Source organism: Felis catus, chromosome A2 (assembly GCF_018350175.1).
Source record: "Felis catus isolate Fca126 chromosome A2, F.catus_Fca126_mat1.0, whole genome shotgun sequence".
Taxonomy (NCBI): Eukaryota; Metazoa; Chordata; class Mammalia; order Carnivora; family Felidae; genus Felis; species Felis catus.
In genome coordinates this window covers 131,949,133-131,973,867 of record NC_058369.1, presented here as the reverse complement: position 1 = coordinate 131,973,867, position 24,735 = coordinate 131,949,133, and the positions used below count along the sequence as shown (strand labels likewise).

At 35.0% G+C, this 24,735-nt stretch overlaps 2 pseudogenes; one reads left to right on the top strand and one right to left on the bottom strand.

The window, feature by feature from the left end:
• The window catches only part of LOC109497557, a 184,940-nt pseudogene that overhangs the window by 46,175 nt on the left and 114,030 nt on the right, over positions 1 to 24,735 (bottom strand).
• On the top strand, positions 18,013 to 18,868 carry LOC101084610 (annotated as a pseudogene).

Below are 24,735 nucleotides of genomic sequence, written 5' to 3'. Positions count from 1 at the left end.
TCCCTAGCAAAATACCAACAGCATTTTTCACAGAAGTAAAAAAAATAACCCTAATATTGGTATGGAACCACAAAAGACCCCAAAGAGCCAAAGCAATCTTAAAAAATAAGAACAAGGCTGGAGGTACCATACTCCCACATTTCAAGATATATTACAAAGCTGTAGTAATCAAACCAGTACGGAATTGACACACAAAAAAAAACACATAGATCAACAGAACAGAATAGAAAACCCAGAAATAAACCCACAATTATATGGTCGATTAATCTTCAACAAAGGAGGAATGAATATACCATGGGAAAAAGTCCCTTCAACAAACGGTTCTGGGAAACCTGGACAGATACCTACAAAAGAATGAAACTGGACAACTTTCTTATACACAAAAATAACTTAAAATGATTTAAAGACCTAAATGTGAGACCTGAAACCATAAAAATCCTAGAATAGAGCATAGTCAGTAATCTCTCTGATAGAGGCCATGGTAACGCATTTCTAGATATGTCTCCTGAGGCAAGAAAAACAAAAGCAAAAATAAACTATTGGGACTACATCAAAATAAAAAGCTTCTGAACAGCAAAGGAAACAATCAACAAAACTAAAACACAACCTACTGAATGGGAGAAGATATTTGTAAATGATATGTCCAATAAGGGATAATATCAAAAATATATAAAGAATGTTTACAACTGAACACCAAAAAACCCCAAATAATCCAATTAAAAATGGAGAGAAGACATGAACAGACATCTCTCTAAAGAAGACATACATATAGTTAATAGACACATGAAAAGATGCTTAACATTATTCACCATCAGGAAAATGCAAATCAAAACTACAGTGAGATTTCACCCTATACATGACAGAATAGCTAAAATCAAAAACACAAGAAACAACAAGCGTTGGTGAGGATATGGAGATAAAGGAACCATTGCGCACTGTTGATGGTACACAAACTGGTGAAGCCAATGCGATGAACAGTATGGAGGTTCCTCAAAAAATTAAAAACAGAACTTTCCTACAATCCAGTAATCATACTACTGGTTATTTACCCTAAGAATACGAAAAACAAAAACAAAAACAAAAACAAAAAACACCACAACACTAATTCAAAAGGATATATGTACCTTTGTATATGTTTCTTACAGCATTACTTACAATAGTCAAATTATGGAAGAAACCCAAATGCCCATCAATAGATAAATGGATAAAAAAGATGTGATAGATATATACAAGGGAATATCATAAATCAGCCATAAAAAGGAATAAAATCTTGTCATCTGCAACAACTTGGATAGAGTATAATGCTAAGTGAAATAAGTCAGTGAGAGCCAAATACTATATGATTTCACTCATATATGAAATTTAAGAAACAAAACAAATGAACAAAGGAAAAAAAGAGAAACAAAAAAATCAGACTCTGAAAATATGGAGAACAAACTGATTGTTACAAGAGGGAAGATGGGTGGGTGCGATGGGTGAAATAAGGGAAGGGCTTTAAAAGTACACCTATCATGATGAGCACCAAGTAATGTGTAGAATTGTTTAATTACTATATTGTACAGTTGAAGTTAACAGAACAACACTGTATGTTAAACATAAATTTAAGAGGAGGAACTGGAAGATGGCGGGTAGGAGGACGCTGGGCTCACCGCGTATCCTGCTGATCACTTAAATTCCACCTACACCTGCCTAACTAACCCAGAAAACCACCAGAAACTAGCAGAACAGAGTCTCCAGAGCCAAGCGCAGACGAGAGGCCCACAGAAGAGGAGGAGGAAGAGAGAGGGAAAGGTGCTGAAGGGGTACTTGAAGAAATAATAGCTGAGAACTTCCCTGAACTGGGGAAGGAAAAAGGCATTGAAATCCAAGAGGCACAGAGAACTCCTTTCAGACGTAACTTGAATCGATCTTCTGCATGACATTTCATAGTGAAACTGGCAAAATACGAGGATAAAGAGAAAATTCTGAAAGCAGCAAGGGATAAACGTGCCCTAACTTATAAAGGGAGACCTATGAGACTCGTGACTGATCTCTCTTTTGAAACTTGGCAGGCCAGAAAGGATTGGCACGAGATCTGCAATGTATTGAACAGAAAAAATATGCAGCCGAGAATCATTTATCCAGCAAGTCTGTCATTTAGAATAGAAGGAGAGATAAAGGTCTTCCCAAACAAACAAAAACTGAAGGAATTTGTCACCACTAAACCAGCCCTACAAGAGATCCTAAGGGGGATCCTGTGAGACAAAGTACCAGAGACATCGCTACAAGCATAAAACATACAGACATCACAATGACTCTAAACCCGTATCTTTCTTTAATACCACTGAATGTAAATGGACTAAATGCGCCAACCAAAAGACATAGGGTATCAGAATGGATAAAAAAAACAAGACCCATCTATTTGCTGTCTACAAGAGACTCATTTTAGATCTGAGGACACCTTTAGATTGAGAGTGAGGGGATGGAGAACTATTTATCATGCTACTGGAAGCCAAAAGAAAGCTAGAGTAGCCATACTTATATAGGACAAACTAGACTTTAAATTAAAGGCTGTAACAAGAGATGAAGAAGGGCATTATATAATAATTACAGGGTCTATCCATCAGGAAGAGCTAACAATTATAAATGTCTATGCGCCAAATACCGGAGCCCCCAAATATATAAAACAATTACTCACAAACATAAGCAGCCTTATTGATAAGAATGTGGTAATTGCAGGGGACTTTAACAATCCACTTACAGAAATGGATAGATCATCTAGACACATGGTCAATAAAGAAACAAGGGCCCTGAATGATACATTGGATCAGATGGCCTTGACAGATATATTTAGAACTCTGCATCCCAAAGCAACAGAATATACTTTCTTCTCGGGTGCACATGGAACATTCTCCAAGATAGATCATATACTGGGTCACAAAACAGCCCTTCATAAGTATACAAGAATTGAAATTATACCATGCATACTTTCAGACCACAATGCCATGAAGCTTGAAATCAACCAAAGAAAAAGTCTGGAAAACCTCCAAAAGCATGGAGGTTAAAGAACACCCTACTAACGAATAAGTGGGTCAACAGGCAATTAGAGAAGAAATTAAAAAATATATGGAAGCAAACGAAAATGAAAATACAACAATCCAAATGCTTTGGGACGCAGCGAAGGCAGTCCTGAGAGGAAAATACATTGCAATCCAGGCCTATCTCAAGAAACAAGAAAAATCCCAAATACAAAATCTAACAGCACACCTAAAGGAACTAGAAGCAGAACAGCAAAGGCAGTCTAAACCCAGCAGAAGAAGAGAAATAATAAAGATCAGAGCAGAAATAAACATTATAGAATCTAAAAAAACTGTAGAGCAGATCAACGAAACCAAGAGTTGGTTTTTTGAAAAAATAAACAAAATTGACAAACCTCTAGCCAGGCTTCTCAAAAAGAAAAGGGAGATGACCCAAATAGATAAAATCATGAATGAAAATGGAATTATGACAACCAATCCCTCAGAGATACAAACAATTATCAGGGAATACTATAAAAAATTATATGCCAACAAATTGGACAACCTGGAAGAAATGGACAAATTCCTAAACACCCACACGCTTCCAAAACTCAATCAGGAGGAAATAGAAAGCTTGAACAGACCCATAACCAGCGAAGAAATTGAATCGGTTATCAAAAATCTCCCAACAAATAAGAGTCCAGGACCAGATGGCTTCCCAGGGGAGTTCTACCAGACGTTTACAGCAGAGATAATACCTATCCTTCTCAAGCTATTCCAAGAAATAGAAAGGGAAGGAAAACTTCCAGACTCATTCTATGAAGCCAGTATTACTTTGATTCCTAAACTAGACAGAGACCCAGTACAAAAAGAGAACTACAGGCCAATATCCCTGATGAATATGGATGCAAAAATTCTCAATAAGATACTAGCAAACCGAACTCAACGGCATATAAAAAGAATTATTCACGATGATCAAGTGGGATTCATTCCTGGGCTGCAGGGCCGGTTCAACATTTGCAAATCAATCAACGTGATACATCACATTAATAAAAGCAAAGATAAGAACCATATGATCCTGTCAATCGATGCAGAAAAGGCCTTTGACAAAATCCAACACCCTTTCTTAATAAAAACCCTTGAGAAAGTCGGGATAGAAGGAACATACTTAAACATCATAAAAGCCATTTATGAAAAGCCCACAGCTAACATCATCCTCAATGGGGAAAAACTGAGAGCTTTTTCCCTGAGATCAGGAACACGACAGGGATGCCCACTCTCACCGCTGTTGTTGAACATAGTGTTGGAAGTTCTAGCATCAGCAATCAGACAACAAAAGGAAATCAAAGGCATCCAAATTGGCAAAGATGAAGTCAAGCTTTTGCTTTTTGCAGATGACATGATATTACACATGGAAAATCCGATAGACTCCACCAAAAGTCTGCTAGAACTGATACATGAATTCAGCAAAGTTGCAGGATACAAAATCAATGTACAGAAATCAGTTGCATTCTTATACACTAATAATGAAGCAACAGAAATACAAATAAAGAAACTGATCCCATTCACAATTGCACCAAGAAGCATAAAATACCTAGGAATAAATCTAACCAAAGATGTAAAAGATTTGTATGCTGAAAACTATAGAAAGCTTATGAAGGAAATTGAAGAAGATATAAAGAAATGGAAAGACATTCCCTGCTCATGGATTGGAAGAATAAATATTGTCAAAATGTCAATACTACCCAAAGCTATCTACACATCCAATGCAATCCCAATCAAAATTGCACCAGCATTCTTCTCAAAGCTAGAACAAGCAATTCTAAAATTCATATGGAACCACAAAAGGCCCCGAATAGCCAAAGTAATTTTGAAGAAGAAGACCAAAGCAGGAGGCATCACAATCCCAGACTTTAGCCTCTACTACAAAGCTGTAATCATCAAGACAGCATGGTATTGGCACAAAAACAGACACATAGACCAATGGAATAGAATAGAAACCCCAGAAATAGACCCACAAACGTATGGCCAACTATTCTTTGACAAAGCAGGAAAGAACATCCAATGGAAAAAAGACAGTCTCTTTAACAAAGGGTGCCGGGAGAACTGGACAGCAACATGCAGAAGGTTGAAACTAGACCACTTTCTGACACCATTCACAAAAATAAAATCAAAATGGATAAAGGACCTGAATATGAGACAGGAAACCATCAAAACCCTAGAGGAGAAAGCAGGAAAAGACCTCTGACCTCAGCCGTAGCAATCTCTTACTTGACACATCCCCAAAGGCAAGGGAATTAAAAGCAAAAATGAATTACTGGGACCTTATGAAGATAAAAAGCTTCTGTACAGCAAACGAAACAACCAACAAAACTAAAAGGCAACCAACGGAATGGGAAAAGATATTTGCAAATGACATATCGGACAAAGGGCTAGTATCCAAAATCTATAAAGAGCTCACCAAACTCCACACCTGAAAAACAAATAACCCAGTGAAGAAATGGGCAGAAAACATGAAGAGACACTTCTCTAAAGAAGACATCGGGATGGCCAACAGGCACATGAAAAGATGCTCAACGTCGCTCCTCATCAGGGAAATACAAATCAAAACCACACTCAGATATCACCTCACGCCAGTCAGAGTGGCCACAATGAACAAATCAGGAGACTATAGATGCTAGAGAGGAAGTGGAGAAACGGGAACCCTCTTGCACTGTTGGTGGGAATGCAAATTGGTGCAGCCACTCTGGAAAACAGTGTGGAGGTTCCTCAGAAAATTAAAAATAGACCTACCCTATGACCCAGCAATAGCACTGCTAGGAATTTACCCAAGGGATACAGGAGTACTGATGCATAGGGGCACTTGTACCCCAATGTTTATAGCAGCACTCTCAACAATAGCCAAATTGTGGAAAGAGCCTAAATGTCCATCAACTGATGAATGGATAAAGAAATTGTGGTTTATATACACAATGAAGTACTACCTGGCAATGAGAAAGAACGAAATATGGCCCTTTGTAGCAACGTGGATGGAACTGGAGAGTGTGATGCTAAGTGAAATAAGCCATACAGAAAAAGACAGATACCATATGTGTTCACTCTTATGTGGATCCTGAGAAACTTAACAGGAACCCATGGGGGAGGGGAAGGAAAAAAAAAAAGAGGTTAGAGTGGGAGAGAGCCAAAGCATAAGAGACTCTTAAAAACTGAGAACTGAGAGTTGATGGGGGGTGGGAGGGAGGGGAGGGTGGGTGATGGGTATTGAGGAGGGCATCTTTTGGGATGAGCACTGGGTGTTGTATGGAAACCAATTTGACAATAAATTTCATATACTGGGGAAAAAAAAGGACAAAAAGGCAAATAAATACCTATAAATTAAAAAATATATATCTGCCAAATCCAATCAGTAAGAAAAGCACATGATTCAAGGGTCAGAATGAAGGTTTGAGCCTGCTTTTGCCTATTTATTGATCAAGTTAATTTATTAACTGCTAATTATAACAATTATTTGTACAGAGTGCAATAGTCCTAATTCTACCTCATCATATTCAAATACAACAAAACGTCACTGAATCAGAAAAGAATACATCAAATAATATGTACACGAAAAAAATCTTAGAAAACTCTAAAGTATTGTGATATTATTTATTTCAAATACAGCTGATAAAGTACAAATGCATATTATGGTGTAAAAATGACATAAATTAATGCAAAATTACAAATGCCACTTGTTCCAAAGTACATAATCATGTATCCTAAAAGAGAAATATCTTAAAAAATAGAAAAGAGAATATTAATTGCTTCACTTAGAATTTGAAATTACATTGAAGGCATAATTAGACGACCTTTTTTTTAAGCTACAAATGTTATCCTAGTTCTCTTTTATGATCAAAATACCAAAATTTTGAGAAGAGAGACATAATCTCTATTTTCCTGCTAAATAAAATTGCATTTTGAAATCAAATTAGAGATAGGGTATCTTTTTTAATGAAGAGACATGTGAATGACTAAAATGTGCCCCAAACTTAGGATTTATACTTTACTATACATGAGAGTGACAGTTTGCTTGCTTCTATTTTAATTAATTTAAATCAAGTATTACTAGAATACTGTCTACTTCCACAACCACTTGAGGAGAAATATGCCAATGTAAACCTCAAAAGCAATATTGAGTCTCTGTGAATACTAGATGCGATACATTACTCCAGCACTTTTGCCCTCAAAACTTGTTCGCCAATACCACAGCATAAAATGGATCCCTTCTCCAGATCCTCAAATTCTCCATCGGCCTCCATCCATGAAAATGCTAATTAGGATTTTATACCCAAATGTCTTCAAGTTACCCTATCTGAAAAGCTAATTTTTTTTTTCTTACCCAAGATCTTGAGGACACCACCACTCGGGTCTTTTCTCACAAAGCTTAAACCAAAAATTGGCCTAAATATCCTTTTCTATGTCCATCCTGTTAGGCATCATCATACCTTTGTCTCTCCAAAACTCTGACTCTCCAAAACCTACCACTCAAATGGCAAGGGGAGAGAAAAGAAGTGTAGAAAAGTCTTTCTTCCTACCTACCTTTCTTCTTTCCTTCCTTCCAACCGTCCTTCCTTCCTACCTAAGTCTCACTCTTGATGTTTTTTTTCCTCTTGGTCCTCACTTTTGTCCCACTTGAACTCCAAGATGAAGATAATTTTTTCAAATGGGAAGAACCATTTCTCAAACATGGTAAAAACTGTTTAAGAAGGTATATCGCCTTAGCCATGAAAACAAATCACTTTAAAAAAGACCCACAAAATGTCTAGCTTCCACAAATGTAACTTCCTAGTGTGTCTTCCAGGATAAAATGATTGCACACTAAATCAAATACCTTAGTAGAGCAGGGCTCTTATGTGATGTCTACCAAAAAGGATTTCTTGGTTCAAAGTTTATCTGTGGTACTCCCAGATAGTATATAGGAGAATGTTAGTTTTTCTATTCCTTAAATTAACAAATATTTTATATTTAACAAGAAAAATAACCAATAATTAAAAAATAAGATTCTTTTGGTATAGTTTTGAATTCTAAATAATTTTTGGAGGAGACAATTTCCTATGGGAATGTGCATGTAATATAGGTCTAGTGATATATAAAACATTTATAGTAATTTATGCAATTATGATGAGTATATAATATGTTATGTACTTTGAAGAAACAATATGGAATTCTATGATGTAGCGATAACAGAGAAGGAAGGAATTATATTTACAACTCATTCAACTATGGCATAAGTATAAATTAAAAAGAAAGTCTTGACCATGTCTCTATTTTAACCTATTAGAAATTATGATCTGATTTGTCAAAATACCATCATTATTGACCTTCACTTTAGCATTACCCTATGACTCAGCAATTGCACTACTAGGTATTTACCCAAAGGATACAAAAATGCTGATTTGAAGGAGTACATGTACCCCAATGTTTACAGTAGCACTATCGACAACAGCAAATTATGGAAAGAGCCCAAATGTCCATCGAATGATGAATGGATAAAGATATGGTATATATATGCAATTGAATGTTACTCAGAATTCAAAAAGAATGAAATCTGGCCATTTGCAACAACGTGGATGGGACGAGAGTGTATTATGCTAAGTGGAATAAGTCAGTCAGAGAAAGACAAATTTTAAACGATTTCATTCATATGTGGAATTTAAGAAACAAAACAGATGAACATAGGGAAAAGGAAGGAAAAATAAGATGGAAACAGAAAGAGAGGCAAACAATAAGAGACTCTTAATTAAACACAGAATAAACTGAGGGTTACTGGAGGTGCATTGGGCCGGAGGATGGGCTAAATGGGTGATAAGCATTAAGGAGGGCACTTGTTGGGATGAGCACTGTGTGTTATATGTAAGTGATAAATCACTAAATTCTACTCCTGAAGTCATTATTACCCTATATGTTAACTAACATGGGTTTAAATTAAAAATTAAATGGAAAAAAATTTTTTAACTTTAAAAAACTGCTAAAAAATTAAAATTGTGCAGTCTCGAGTGCTTGGGTGGCTCACTCAGTTGAGTATCTGACTCTCGATCTCAGCTCAGGTCACAGTCTCATGGTTCGTGGGATTGAGCCCCACATCCAGCTCTACACTGACAGCATGGAACCTGCTTGGGATTCTTTCTCGCTCTCTCTCCCCCTCTCCCTCTCTCTCTTCCCCTTTCCTACTCTCCCACTCTCACTCTCTCCAAATAAATAAATAAACTTTAAAAAAATAGTGCAGGCTCATCTAAGCATTATTAATACTTAATAAAAAGGAGGTCTGTACTGTGTTCACCACTGCATCCTACAAACATACTCAAAGCAAAGCTATTAAACCTTTCTTTTATTATTAACAGTGACTGACAATTATTTTTTATCTTCTTGCTTGTTGTTTACCAAATTATATCTTAAAACATGGCATATCTTTACTCATTCAAATATATTTTCCAGTAAATGTATATTTAATGTGAAAATTATTTCCATTATTTTTAGTTTCCTCAGTTTAAATTCTGCCTTTTTCTTTGAAGAACATGCAACTCCCTTTTAGTATTAATCTGTTTAAAGGATTATCCTCCCACACGTTTACTAATAAAATCATCTGTAAGTTTCTTCCAGCTTCTCTCTAAACTAAAGCTGCATCTACACTAACAAAATTGCTTAACTGAGTTGGCCGGTTGGAATAATTTGGTGTTATGTCTTTAGTAACCCAACCAGTCAGTTTATAATTCATAGGTAGGGGCTTAAGCAGAAATATGAATTTTGTGCCTACATATATAAAAAGAAAAAGAGAATTGAGGCAACATGATTTTTACCCCAACAATGCAGTTATAAGGGAAATACTGAGTTATTCAAGTAGAGATCTCTTTTATTTTAATTCAAAAGAGACACCTAAAATTATGTTAGCATATCTTTAAGAAAGTTCCACAAGTATGAAAGATATGGAATTAACGATTCCTAAAGGGAGCTGTTTTCCTTCACCATGTTTTCAAATCTAAAACATGATGAATTAGCAGATGTTAAGACTATATATACAATGATCAAAGAAACAATATAACATGATGTCTTTCTAATACTTGCAATGTGAAACACAAAACATAAAAAAAAATCTGTACCAGCCATTTTAAAAGTACTTCTTATTGAAAATAGCAAATCAACTTTCTCCAGTTAAAACCTTGAACTTGAGATCAAACCAAATGGTCTGAGAAATAAAATATGCTTTAATATTCTATTAGATTTTTAAAAATTTTTTTAACGTTTATTCATTGAAAGACAGAGAGAGACAGAGCTTGAGTGGGAGAGGGGCAAAGGGAGAGGTAGACATAGAATCCAAAGCAAGCTCCAGGCTCTGAGCTGACAGCACAGAGCTCGACCACAGAGCTCAAACTCACGGACCATGAGACCATAACCTGAGCCCAAATTGGACATTAACTGACTGAGCCACCCAAGCAACCCAATATTCTATTAGTTTTAAGTCAAAACAAAAAGTATGTATCAGAAATAAGAAAAACTCTGTACTTTTAGGATTAAATGAACATTTTCAAATTTTGCACTGAATTAAAACTTAGATATAATATATTCAAAGGAGTTTAGATTTTTCATTTAAATTCATCCTGTTTGAATGCAGCCTTACTTCTCTGCATATCTTTTTTCTTCCCCGTGAATGAGTTGGTTGGAATGCCACATCCATTCTGATTAGCCAGCAGATAAGTAATATGAAAACTGATTTAAAGTCTCTACCACTAGAGATGTCAAAACAGATGTTACTTTCCTACCGGATGACAGCACTGGGCCTGAGATGTCAAACATAATTAAAAATTTTATTTTCAAATGTACTCCACAGTTTATACATACTAAAAGTATGTCTTACCTTTTGAACTTGTAGAGTGCTGTGCTCTGCAAAATGGGAGAGGCTTTATTTTAGTTTAGACTCCATTTGGGAGTGAAATCATTTCATCAATCGGTACCCAGAGGTTTCCTTCAGGATTTGGCATGAAAAGACTGGCATTTCATTAAAATGTGCTGACAACTGAAAGAGCGATTCTAGCAGGACTGATTTCTCTCACCCTCCTATCTATGACTATCAAGGTTTGCTCCTAGATTATCCAAATCAGAGAATAAATTAAGGAGTCTTTCTTTTTTATGATGATATTGCTCATTTCATTCTTTGAAAGAGTAGAGGGTCAGAAGTTGCATGTTACTTAGTCATATTTATTTATTATTTACTAAGTTTCTCCCAAAGTCTTTCCGTTGGCAAAAGAAATAATAAAATGCCGGGGGGCGGCGGGACGAGTCCCTTTGCCTTTTTTATGATATGCACTGAAAACAGATTAAAAGTTCAGAACTCACCATATACTTCAGAGAATATCATGTCCATAGAGGGAAAATACAGAATTCCAAAAGCATGGATGCTCCAAAGAAGGTCCTTTGCTTCCACATCCCTGCATGTTATCTGAGGAGCCTTGACCTACCCACAACCATAGCCAAGTACCTTATATTCACCTTTGAAGTGTAAATGGTTATTCACGTGTTTATCTCCTCTACTACAGATTAAGTCTCCTGAGGGCAAGGAAAGTGTCATATTCATGTGGTTATCAACTACAGAGGATTCAAGATGCCATGTGTAGATGACTTTCAGTATATTTTTTGAATCAATTTAGTTGGAGAGTGAGAAACCCAACATGGAACATCTGCCTTCTAAAGACCAGAGCAGTGCAGCATTGTACATGAGTAGCAGATTGGGCACTCAGCTGCTTGATTTTGAATCGCAGCCCCACCATTTACTAGCTATGTGAGTTAGGCTCATCACTGAGCCTCTGTTTCTCCATATGTAGCATGGTTATTGTGAGGATTAAATGAGATGATACATATATCATCAGAACAGTGCCTGGCACATGGATAAGCACTCAATAAATATGAACTACCACTATCACCTTCCTTTAAGGTGTCAGTGATGTGCTAACTTATTGAAAGACTCATTGCTGTAATGTTAGTGATTAGGAGTTAGTGACACCTGTGCCCCCTAAGTATATGCATAAATGCTTGTTAACTTCAACAGATCTCCAGGTAGTGGAATTTCAGGCAGTGATTACTGAGTTTAGGAATTTGGAGTTACCTGCTGAAAATCTGAGTGATGCAGAAACTTTCATCATTCTGGATTATAGAGATTTGCTACTGTTTGTAAGGGGTTCAGGCAAATTTTCTTCTAGTTGCTTCTCAAAAACTGACCTCAGAAATGTTCATTTGATACTAGCTCCTGTAGAACCCTTGTTCCTTCTTTGGACATGCATACTGATGTTTCCTCTAACCCTAATTATTACCAGAGTATTTAGGGTGTTTCTTAGTAGTAAACCAGATTCCAACTAGTCTTTTTCCTGATTTTACAGAAATTACTTCTTGGAGTCCACTGTTATATATGTGTCCTGCTGGTTTCTGATGCTCCTTAGTCTATTAAGGGAGTTTTCTTCTATTCTTAGGTTACTAAGAGTTTTTATTAGAAGTAGACCTTGAATATTATCAAGTGCTATTTTGTATGGCTATCAAACTAATTCTGCCTTCACCTCTTATTAGAGTGTATTGCAGTAGTAGACTTCCTAATATTGAGCCACACGTGCATTAATAGCATGAAGGGTCTTGGTAATGGTGTATATTCCAATATACTACTGTGTTCTATTCGATAACACCTTAAGATTTTTCACATTAATATTCCCAAATGAAATTAGAACCAGGCCTAGTTTTCTTTTTTTGGATTATCATAGTCAAATATAAGTACCAATATTATGATGATTTTTAAAAACACATCAGAAGGTTTTCTTCTTCCACAATACTTGCAAAAGATTAATTATCAGAGTTATCCCTTCTTTGAAGATTTAAAATAAATCACCTATAAAATCATCTCAGTCTGTTATTTCTAAGGTATAGTTTTAGAAAATGTTCTCAACTGTCTATGATTATTTATATATTTGTCACTTCTTTCTTTTCTTGAACCAATCCTGGTATTTTTATTTTTCCTTATCTTTGTATATTTTATTAACATTTTCAGTTATTATTATACAATTGAAAATTTTATTTTATAAATCTTATCATTTCCTCTTTATCTATAGTTATTTTTCCTTACTCAGTTTCTACATATGTACATTTGTGGTGTTTTCTTTTGTTTGTTGTTTAACTCTAATGGTAATTAATCTGGTGAACTGTTCATTTGTCATATTCCATTTTTTTAAACCAGATCTGTGCCTAGTGTATTAATATTAATTTTATCAACTTACCTTTTTCTACCTAATAAAAAAATCTCCTTCTCTTTTTACTTAATATTTTATCCTTTCCTCAGTTTTAATTCATTGATTTCTGCATTTATCCTTGACTTTTTCCTACTGCTTTCCTTAGATTTATTTTGCTCTTGGGGCACCTGGGTGGTTCAGTCGGTTAGGCATCCAACTTTGGCTCAGATCATGATCTCATGGTTCGAGAGTTCAAGCCCCGCTTTGGGCTCTGTGCTAGTGCTTGGAACTTGGAGCCTGGAGCCTGCTTCATATTCTGTGTCTCTCTCTCTCTCTGGCACTCCCCCACTCATTCTCTTGCTTTCTCTCTCTCTCTCAAAAATAAACATTAAAAAATTTAAAAAAGATTTATTTTGTTCATTTTTAACTTCTAAAATTGGATGCTTAATTCATTGTTTTCACTCATTTTTTATATATTGAAGATGTCAAAAGTTATAAATACTTCATGTATAACTTTGTAGAAATCTCATATGTTATGATAAATAGTGCTCTTATCATTAATTTCTAGATATCATAATTTACATTTATTTTACTTACAAGTTGTTTAAGAAGTTTTTATTTATTTTTTTTTTTAATTTTTTTTTTAAATTTTTTTTTTTCAACATTTATTTATTTTTGGGACAGAGAGAGACAGAGCATGAACGGGGAAGGGGCAGAGAGAGAGGGAGACACAGAATCGGAAACAGGCTCCAGGCTCTGAGCCATCAGCCCAGAGCCCGACGCGGGGCTCGAACTCACGGACCGCGAGATCGTGACCTGGCTGAAGTCGGACGCTTAACCGACTGCGCCACCCAGGCGCCCCAAGAAGTTTTTAAAAATTTATATTTATTTAGTTTTCTAAATGTCTGATATATTTATTTTTGTAAATGTTATTTCCTTTTTCAATATTTAAAAATTTTTTCACTGTTTATTCCTTTTTTGGTCATGGACTTTTCTTTTTATTATGGACTTCTAATTTTTATTACACTGTGATCAAAAGACATCATTGCATTCCTTCCACTCTAAAGTATTTATTAAGGTTTTCTTTGCGACCTAATGTACGGTCATTTTTGTAAATGTTTCATAGCCCATAAAATAGCTGGTTTCTGGGTTTTTTTTAAGTTTATTTAGATTTTGAGAGAGAGAGAGAGAGAGAGAGAGAGAACAGGGAGGAACAGAGAAGGAGAGACAGACAGAGAGTGAGAGAGAGAATGAATCCCAAGGAGGCTCCACAGACAGCATGGAGCCAATACAGGTCTCAATCCCACCAATAGTGAGATCATGACTTGGGTCAAAACTAAGAGTCAGACATAACCTACTGAGACATCCAGGTGCCCCAAAACTAGTTGGTTTCTGTCCGAAAGGCACTAAATATGGAATATTCTATTAATTAGTATATTTATAACTGTGCAAGTCATTGTCTACTTTTTAAATCTTCTTGCTCTGTGGGCTTACATTACTGATGTAATACAGCTCTCTACAAACAAGAATGCAATTGTTATCATTATTTAAACAAAAGCTATATAAGATAAAGAGACTATATGCTAACAAAATGGTGAGAAGAACAAAAATAGACATTTGCTAATTCTTCATCTTTTATATGAGGGCGGTCAATATATGCCATTTCATTTCTCAAGCTGTAATATAAGAATATTTAAATTAATGGAGATAATTACTAATAGACCTAAAAATATGCTGCAGTATATATTTTCAAGTTACTGAGATATGATGAAGGACTTGGGAGGAGGCATAAAGGAAAGAGATATCATATATCAACAGAAAGGAAACAAAACACAGCAAGAAAACCAAAAATAGGATCATACATAAATAAACACTGATACAAGAGAATTAAGTCCAAATATGTATCATAGAAGTTAAGATAAGAGAGATAAAAACCATGTTCTAAAATAAATTGACTCCTAAATTGAAAGAGGTAAAAGAAATAAGTTCCAATCACATACTGTATCCAAGATGATATAAAACAATGTAATCTATAGCTTTAGTATAAAAGGGTAGGCAAAGGAAAATGAGATTTACACAAATAAAAACAGAACAAATACAGCAATATCAATGTTGGGCAAAATAAACACAATACACAGAACACTAAACAAAACAGAGTTATTCTTTTTTTGATGAAGTTTTCCTTGTTCAGGTAAGCTACTTAGAAAGAACACACGGATGATATATTTTAGGATCCCTTGCATATTTAAGTTTATTTTTAGGTTGCCTTCATACATAAATGAAAACATAGCTGATATGAAATATTGGGGTCACATAGCTTACCCATAGGACTCTTTGTGTATTGCTTGGTTGACTACTGGTATCTAATGCTCCCAAGAAAATACTGAAGCCACCTTGATTTTTTTTTTTCCTAATACTTTTGACTGACGTTTATCTTCTGCTTGGATACTGCATCTTTATGGCATAATTTTGTTGTTGATTTATATTATATGCCTGGCATACATTACTGCCATTAATTCTTAGAACAACTATGTAATATTTGAGGTTTGTTGAAATCCAATGAAAGTGATCAGTTCCAATGTTAGTGATGGGAAGGCAGACTTTATAGTATTTTAATAAATACCCCTGAACTGTTGTAACTCTAAGGCACTCTCTTAGACAAATTCCAAGAAACTTGTTAAAACTCTGCTGCTAATTTATAAAGATCTTCTTGACATTGCATTTTATCAGAGTTCATAATATCAAGCTTATATGAATATATCAAGATAAGACTTAAGACATATCATCCCAAAAGCAAGTTCTTATCTACCAATCAATTCTTCTAGAAGATTATAGTCATTCCTTTTAAATATTATGATGTATCCAAACATACAGAAAATTACAGTATAGCAAATACCAATGTAACTGCAATCCAGGATCAACAATATGCTAAAAAATTTTACTATGTTTGCTTTAGGTCTTTTTTTAATTATTATTAATAAACTAATCATTCCAGACTTTAAGTCCCCTTAATACATCTCCAAGGTCTCATTCTGCTACCTCTCTTCTCAGAGACAACCACCAACCAGCTCATCTGGGTTTCTACATTTTATTACATATGTTTATATGTATACTAAGTTTGCACTGTCTGATTTTTATTAATATATATTGTCTTGTTCTATACTTTGTATATACAACATTTTGTTTTTAAAATCTATCACTTTTGAAACATTTTAACATAATAAAAAACATTAATCTCTCAGTACTTGAAAAGAATGTGGCTTCTCTATTTGTTATAGTCAGGAACTATATGTATCAGGTCTCACACATATCTCATATCTATTAGATAAAACGTGGTAACTGAACTGTTCAAACCTGTATCCTTGAAAACATTTTGTCTATTTATTAGTTACTAAAAAAGGCATATGCATATTTCCTGCTGTAACTATAGGTTAGTCAAATTTTCATTACAACTGTGTCCATTTTTGCTTTAAATATTATTTCTACAAAATTTTTTTCTTGTGATAAGAACTTTTAAGACCTACCCTCTTAGCAACTTTCAAATACAGAATACAGTATTGTAAATTATAGTCACCTTGCTGTATATTACATCCCCAGGACTTATTTATCTAATGATTAGAAGTGTGTACCTTTTGATCACCTTCACTCTTTATTTAATATTTAAATATGCTTTAAATGTTTTGAGGTAATGTTATAAAAGTTTTAATTTTATTGCTTCTTGGTGGAATATTCCTTTTATATCTATATTGCATCCCTTTTCATTCCTATTAAATGCTTTGCATGTTAAATATTTTTTGTTTATTAATCAATAAGCATTTACTTGACTAATATTTTATGGTACATTTTTCCAGAAATATATTTTACCTTTCTGGGTCATGATACAATGTTTTGTGTCTATTTATAAATGAAATATATCTACATAGTGTTTTTTGACTAATATGAGTCTCTTTTACATATGTGGATTTACTATGTTTATTTTTAGAATGACTCAGATTGCTAGGGCACCTCCCAGTCTGTGAGTAGTTTTTCTAGCCTCTATTTCAAGGACTAAACAACATTTGATGGTTCTAAGCTTTATGTAGAAAGCTCCCTACAAGGCACAGGCTTAGATTTCATCTCTGATTTGAGTCTAGATCTTGGAACCTTAGCAGCAGTAACACATGTCCAGTTCTAAAACCATTCAGCTTCAGCCTCCCTCACTTGCAACTATGGCTTTACAATATTTCATTATTTCTAGTTCTTAGGGCCTTTCCACATACTTTCAAGAATTGACATGTATTTTTGAAAGTTTATTGTTAAATTTATCAACATGTGTTTCAGATAGGAGTATGATTTTCTATATCAGTTTAACATACCGTATTGACCAGAAATCTTATATACTATTCCTTGTCTTCGAAATTCAGTAACTTCCCTAAATCTTATCTTAATGTGGTTATCCTCTGTTAGTTTTTCCTAAAACATAATTAGCCTTACTGATTTGCTTTAATTTAGTAAATACTGAACTATGAATTTGAATGTTGATTCTATTACCACTAGCTCCATTCTCTACTTAAGTATTTCATTTGCTACATGCTGTATTTGTGTTTGTTTTCTAATTTTCATATGTATCATCTTCTTTCAGGTGACAACCATTTCTTTATCAATGGTAATTCTTTTCACCCTGTCCTGTTCTTTATCAATGGTAATTCTTTTCACCCTGTAACCTTGAGTTGTGTTTCTGCTGTGTCAATGTTACCTCTAAGACTGGAGTAAACAATTATCATGTAAATGTACTTAAGTATTCAATTGTTCAGAGGTCAATTCTCCCCCAAATTTATCAATGAAATCCCAGTCTGCCTCACAAAACCAGTATGCATTGAAGATGGCAGCCAAAGTGGGAAGGTTTCTCCAGGCTTGGATTACCCAACATGTGAGTGCTATTCCTTGGGGGCATCTATGCCTCTGCAGCCTTAGACCTGCTGTTTCCTGAAGAACATGCTTGACAAATGTGTTATGATTTGGTTCTGGTCAAGTAAAGTTCACTCTTGGCACCAGTTCCTCATACTATGCCCTTGACGCACGTAGCACACACCCTATTTAAAGGGTATTGCAGTTGTAAACAGAGTTCCAAGACCTAAGGCTTGATGACTTTAAGGGGAAATATTGGCGCTATTCTTCTATCCTTCGGATTTCACTTTTGTTTGTCCTACAGAAATTGATGCTGTTAGTGACAAAGCCAACGAATTTCATGATATAAACTGTGAAGTTGCTGCAGTTTCAAGATTCCCACTTCACCTATCTTGCCTGGATAAACACACCAAGGAAGAATGGCAGTTTGAGCAACATGAACATCACACTCTTATCAGATTTGACTAAACAGATTTCCTGAGACTACAGTGTACTGTTAGAAGTCCCTGATGTTGCTTTAAGACATCTATCTCTTCATAACTGACCCCAGTAAAGTCGTCAAGTATCTGAGCATCAATGATTTCTCAGTGGGCCAAAATGCAGAGGAGACCCTCCACTTGGTAAAGCCATTTCAGTTTGTGGAAACCCAATGAAGAAATCTGCCCTGAAAACTAGACACTCGATTCTCCTACAATCAAGCCAAACCCAATTGCCTCCAAAGAATACTTTGAGAAAGTAAATCAGTAATCATCTCATGCATACCTGTAGCTTCTCACATCAGAAAAGAACCACAGTTGGAACTCACTTTTAGCATTTGAAAGATGGTTATTTATAGAAGACAGAAAGCAATTATGCTTGTGCTCATAAATAATATGCTAAATGTTTTGTTTTTGTAACATTGGCTAAGGCTTTTAAATGTACTCATATACATCAAGAGTCTTTTCTTAGTAACTTCTGGAGGGCTAGCTAGTTTATGGAATACTAGTTTACCTATTTCTTGGATTGTATCTTTAATGGGAAGAAGAAACACTCTTCTTTATTAATCTAACTTAAACTTTTATGTACACCAGAGTAGTACAACAACCATCAAAAGCTTCTGATCAAGGGTCCTGAAATTTTCTTCTTGAATTTCTTTGTACTGAACTGAATTTTCTTTTAAGATAACAAAGATCATAGTTTTAAGGTGTTAACATCAGCAGTCTAATTTAACTCTTACAATGGATGTACACGTACTTGAAACAAATGTGAATCATGTTTTTCTAAAAAAACAGGGTGATAAAGTGACTTAAGTGATCATGTATGTTTCTCATCCCTGAGATTAATATAGCTATTTTACTTGTTAATTGTCTTAAGGTCTACATACAATTCTAGATATTGATTGGATGTAATCATAAAAAATATTTATTGAATCCAGGAATTGTATTTTGAAATCATTGTAATTATTTTCTTTTCTGAAGTGCTCAATGTAAAGTACATAATAAACATATTTTAAAAGAAAAAAAGATTCAACGAAATCCCAATAAAATTCCTAGTATACTTTTTTATGGAACTTGAAAAGCTGATTCTGAAAATCACATGGTAATATAAGGGATCTAGAGAATCTAAGAAAATTTTGAAGAAGAACAAAGTTAGAGGACTTAAAGCATCACATTTAAGATTGACTATAAAGCTACAGTAAATAGGACAGTTTGGTATTGATGCAAAAGAAAATGTACAGATCAAGGAAAAAGAGAGATAAAAATACCACATAATACATATGATCAATTCCTTTTGACCAATACAATTCAGTGGTTGGGGGGTGGCTTTTCCAATAAATTATTCTGAAACAACTACATATCTGAGAGAACCTTTATACTTAATCTAATGTTATATACAAAAGTTAATTTGTGAAGATATGGTATACATTGCTTTAACATGCAGTCTACTCTAAAGCCTTTATGAGAATATTTTCAAGAACTTGTGATGCATTATAATTCATTGAGAAGGATACAAAAAGCATTAAACATAAAAAGAAACAGTTAAGTTGGACTTCGTTAAAATGAAAATCATTTTCCCACAAAAAAAAAATACCATTAAGAACCACAGACTGAGAGAAAAATAGTGTCTATGTATTGATCCAACAAAGAATTCATATTCACAATATATAAACAACTAGTGTACATCATTAAAAAAAGACACCCAAGTTTTAAATGAGCAAAAGAACTGTATAGACACTACACAAAGGAAGATACATAAATGGCCAATAAACAATAAAACGGTGCTTCAGATCATTACTCACACTCCCTGTGTGGTTGGAGGTTTGTGAGGCACATCTCACTGCTGCCATAGTCCAACTTTTATGCTATTCCCACAGGCCTCTCTTCCTAAGGAGAAACCCAAAAGAGGGAGGTCTGTGGCATGAACCACAGTCCCATCACTCAGTTGATCTTAGGACCATATTGTCACATATGTTCTCCCTTCTCCAAAATCCATTCTAAATTCCCCTCACTCTCAGCTAACACCTCAGTTGGCCTAAGTGGTGATATGATCCAAACATTCAAAAGATACCATTACAGGAATAAAAAGACAAGCCACAATGTGGGAAGTGATGTTCCTAACACATGAAACAGATAAAAGGCTTGTAACCAGAATATATAAAGAAATTCTAAAAACTAGTAAGAAAAAGAAAGACAATCTAATAATAATATGGGTAACAGACTTTAACCAAATACTTTATTTTTAAAAAGATATCCCAAGGGCCAATAAACATATGAAAAAGATCAAATTCTTTAGTCATTAGAGAATTCAAATTAAATCTACTGTGAGATACTACTAACTACGTACCAGAATGACTAAAGTGAAAATAAGAGACAGTGCCAAGGATTAATGAGAATATGGAGCAACTGGAACTCTCTTACATTGCTGATAGGAGTAAAATTGATACAGCCACTTTGGAAAACTGTATCCAATATCTATTTATACTCAAACTAGCAAGTGTACTTCTAGATATATATTCAACAGAAATACATACATGTGTTTCCTAAAACACATCATAGTGGAAATACTTGGAATTGCCAAAACCTGGAAATATCCAAATGTCCATTATAGAATGGACAAATAAATAGCAATGTTTTCACCTGTGCTATCTCAGTTATCTGTTGCTGCATAACAAATTAAACTAAAACTCAATGACTTAAAACTACAACGTAATATTTTCAGAAACTGTAGGTTGGCTAGGGGTTTCTTCTACCAGTCTGTCTGGATTCACTCATGTGGTTATGGTCATCTGATGTTTCCCCTAGATATGCAGATGCAAGATGGTCTCTGGAACATGGTTCTGGCTATCACTGGGCTCACTATTACTCTTCTGTCATCCTACAGAGCCTTTCATCTTTAGTAGGCTACTTTAGGCTTCTTCAGAGCATGATAATAAAAGGACATAAGAAGGCGAGAGAGGAAACTGCAAGTACTCAGGGATAAGAAGCACTAGAAGTTGCATAATATCATTTCCACCAAAATCTAAGTCAAAGAATTTATAAAGCCAGCCTAGATTCAATACAGTGAAAAAACAGCCTCCATCTTTTGACAGAAGAAGCCAACAGCACATTACAGAGGGCATATACACAGACAAGCATGATTTACTGGGAGCTATCACTGCAGCAATCTGCCACAACCAATATATAACAATAACAATGAATGAATTACTGCTACAAGTAACAACAGGAATGAACTTCAGGAGTACAAGATGCAAGTAACAAGAGGATATATGCATCGTGTTCCGTTTATATAAAATACAAAAATCTGCAAAACCAATACATGGTGTTAGAAGTCAAAAGAGAGTCTAAGGAAAACATCTTGGCACTACAAATGTTTTATCCCTTGATCCATGCAATGGTTACGTGAAATTTTTCACTTTGTGGTCATTTCTTGATTGTTTTGTTCTTTTGATTTATGTAATTTCCTACATGTTTGTCATACTTGAACAGAATTTTTTTTTAACCAGAATAAAAATGAAGACAAAACTAAAATATAATGGAAGTGAATTTTCTTCAATTCAGTTCAGTTACCTGAGTGGTGTTTCATGCCTTTTCTGGAATATCTGCTGATGTTACACATTCTACTACTAAAGGAATAAGGAAGATTCCAAGTCTATGGTGGGGAACTCTGTCTCTGTTCTTGTCTTATTTTGTTTAAACTCCTACATCAAGGGTCAGTTCACTGGTCACCACTTTTGTTTGACGTGCAATTATTTTCCTCTGCTCAGATTCCTCTGTTTACTGCTGCCAGTCCTAATAATTGGCTAATACAATTATTCCTAGGAGATTATTTGTGTCTTCCTGTTTCATCTGTTGCAAGGTTGGGTAGCATCCCAGTCCCAGTCTTTAGTGCTGCTTATCAAAACAAGTGAGGAACATTTTTCATATTTTTTTCCTGGTAAGCCAGATTCTTCATGTTCTCTTAAATAGAAAATACGAATGAGATTTTTCAGGGCTTCCTCCACTTACCTTGCTGTCATACAGGGCAATTCTTCTCAGAAATTCAAATCCTTGCATTTTTTTCCCCAAATGATTCAAACCACTTGGTATATAGATTATATTGTATAGGAGTTAACAATGTAGATGCTGGAAACAAAATGTCCAAGTTCATATCCTGACCTTGAGTTAGGGCAGATTATTTCCCTTACTAGCCTCAATTTGCACATTTGTAAAATGGGAGATGACAAGATGTACCTCTTAGGGCTGTAATGAGGTTTAAATAAATTAATCCATATAAATTAAAAATGTGCTTAGCCCTTTAAGTACTCAAAAAATATTCTCATTATTATTAAGCATAGTTATTAACAGGGCAGAATGTTGACACATGTCCATGATTATTAACACTGATGATTTTATAGCCTTTGATATGTTAATTATCTTTTAATCATTTCTGTCGGTTTTATAACCCTGAATTTATACCATCATTTGGGGGGAGGTAAGGATATCTGTTGCCCAACATTCTTAAAATGAAATACCAACTTTTAAGAAAAAGATTTAATGATTACATTAGCATTGTAGTTATAAGGAAATATTACACAGCCATAAAAAAAGATGAGACTGTCCCATCTGAGATAACATGGGTGAACCTATTTGGTATTATGCTAAGTGAAGTAAGTCAGCCAGAGAAAGACAAATACCATATGATTCCACTCATAAATGGAATCTTAAAAAAATGAATGAACAGGGGTGCTTGGGTGGCTCAGTCGGTTAAACATCTGACTTTGGCTCAGGTCATGATCTCACAGTTCATGGGTTTGAACCCCATGTCAGGCTCTGTGCTGACAGCTCAGGACCTGGAGCCTGCTTTTGATTCTGCGTTTCTGTCTCTCTCGGCTCTTCCCCTGCTCACATTCTGTCTCTCTCTCAAAATAAATAAAGATTCAAAAAAAATTTTTTAATAAATAAAACCCCAAAGACTTAAAAAAAATGAACAAAAACCGGAATCATAAGTATAAATACAGAGAACAAACTGAGGGTTATCAGACAGAAAAGAGGGTAGGGGATTAAGCAATATGGGTGAAGGGAAGTGGGAGACACAGGTCTCCACTTATGGAATTAGTGAGTCATGGGAACAAAAAGCAAAGCATGAGGAATACAATCAATGATACTATAATAATGATATAATGGGACAGATGGTAGGCATACTTGTGGTGAACATAGTATAATGTATCAACTTGCCAAATCACTAAGTTATACACCTGAAGCTAATGGAACATTGTCAACTATACTCAAAACAAACAAACAAAAACAAACCCAAAAAAACAACAACAACAAAAAAAACCCAGCATCATATGGTATTATGGGGATGGGAAAAAAAAGAATTGGAGGTATATGTAAATGATAAAAATGTATTTGCATTTTCTCATATTCACTCCATTTTTGATCTAATCATCTGCATTTAAAATCTAAAACCTCTCCAGAGAGAACTGTTTGTTCCCAGTCCTTCCAGGTACAGTTCTGCTAGTTATTGCATAGGCTAAATGCAGGAGTGGAGAGAAAGGCACAACATCATCTAACAGGAGTCAGCCCTGAAATCATCCTTCTAAATCTACTCTCTCCCTCCTCAAGTAACTGCATATATCTTCAATTGCTAACTTTACATTTCTTGAAATGGGGGTGCAGGAAGAAGAGTTTCCAGGAAAGCCATCAGTATAAATAAGAGTTAAAAAATTAAACTGGAGGGGTGTCTGGGTAGCTCAGTCGGTCAAGTGCTAATGTCAGCTCAGGTCATGATCTCATGGTTCATGAGTTCAAGCCCCGGGTCAGGCTTGTGCTGACAGCTCAGAGCCTGGACCCTGCTTCAGATTCTGTGCCTCCCTCTCTCTCTAGCCCTCTCCACTCGCACTCTGTCTCCCTCTCTCTCAAAAATAAAAAATTAACATTAAAAAATTTTTTTAAAAATTTAAATTGGATCCATAGTCCATGGGCTTCTCTAAAACTCTTCCCTTCTCTTGCCTCTATTACTATTCCAATTCCCTAAACCACTCTAGATATGGTTCAAAAAACTGAAAGTTCCTCTGATGACAGGAATTCAGCCTTGAGTGTTTTTTTTTTTTAACTTTTGACTGGTTTTATTAAACTATGATTCAAAAATGTAAC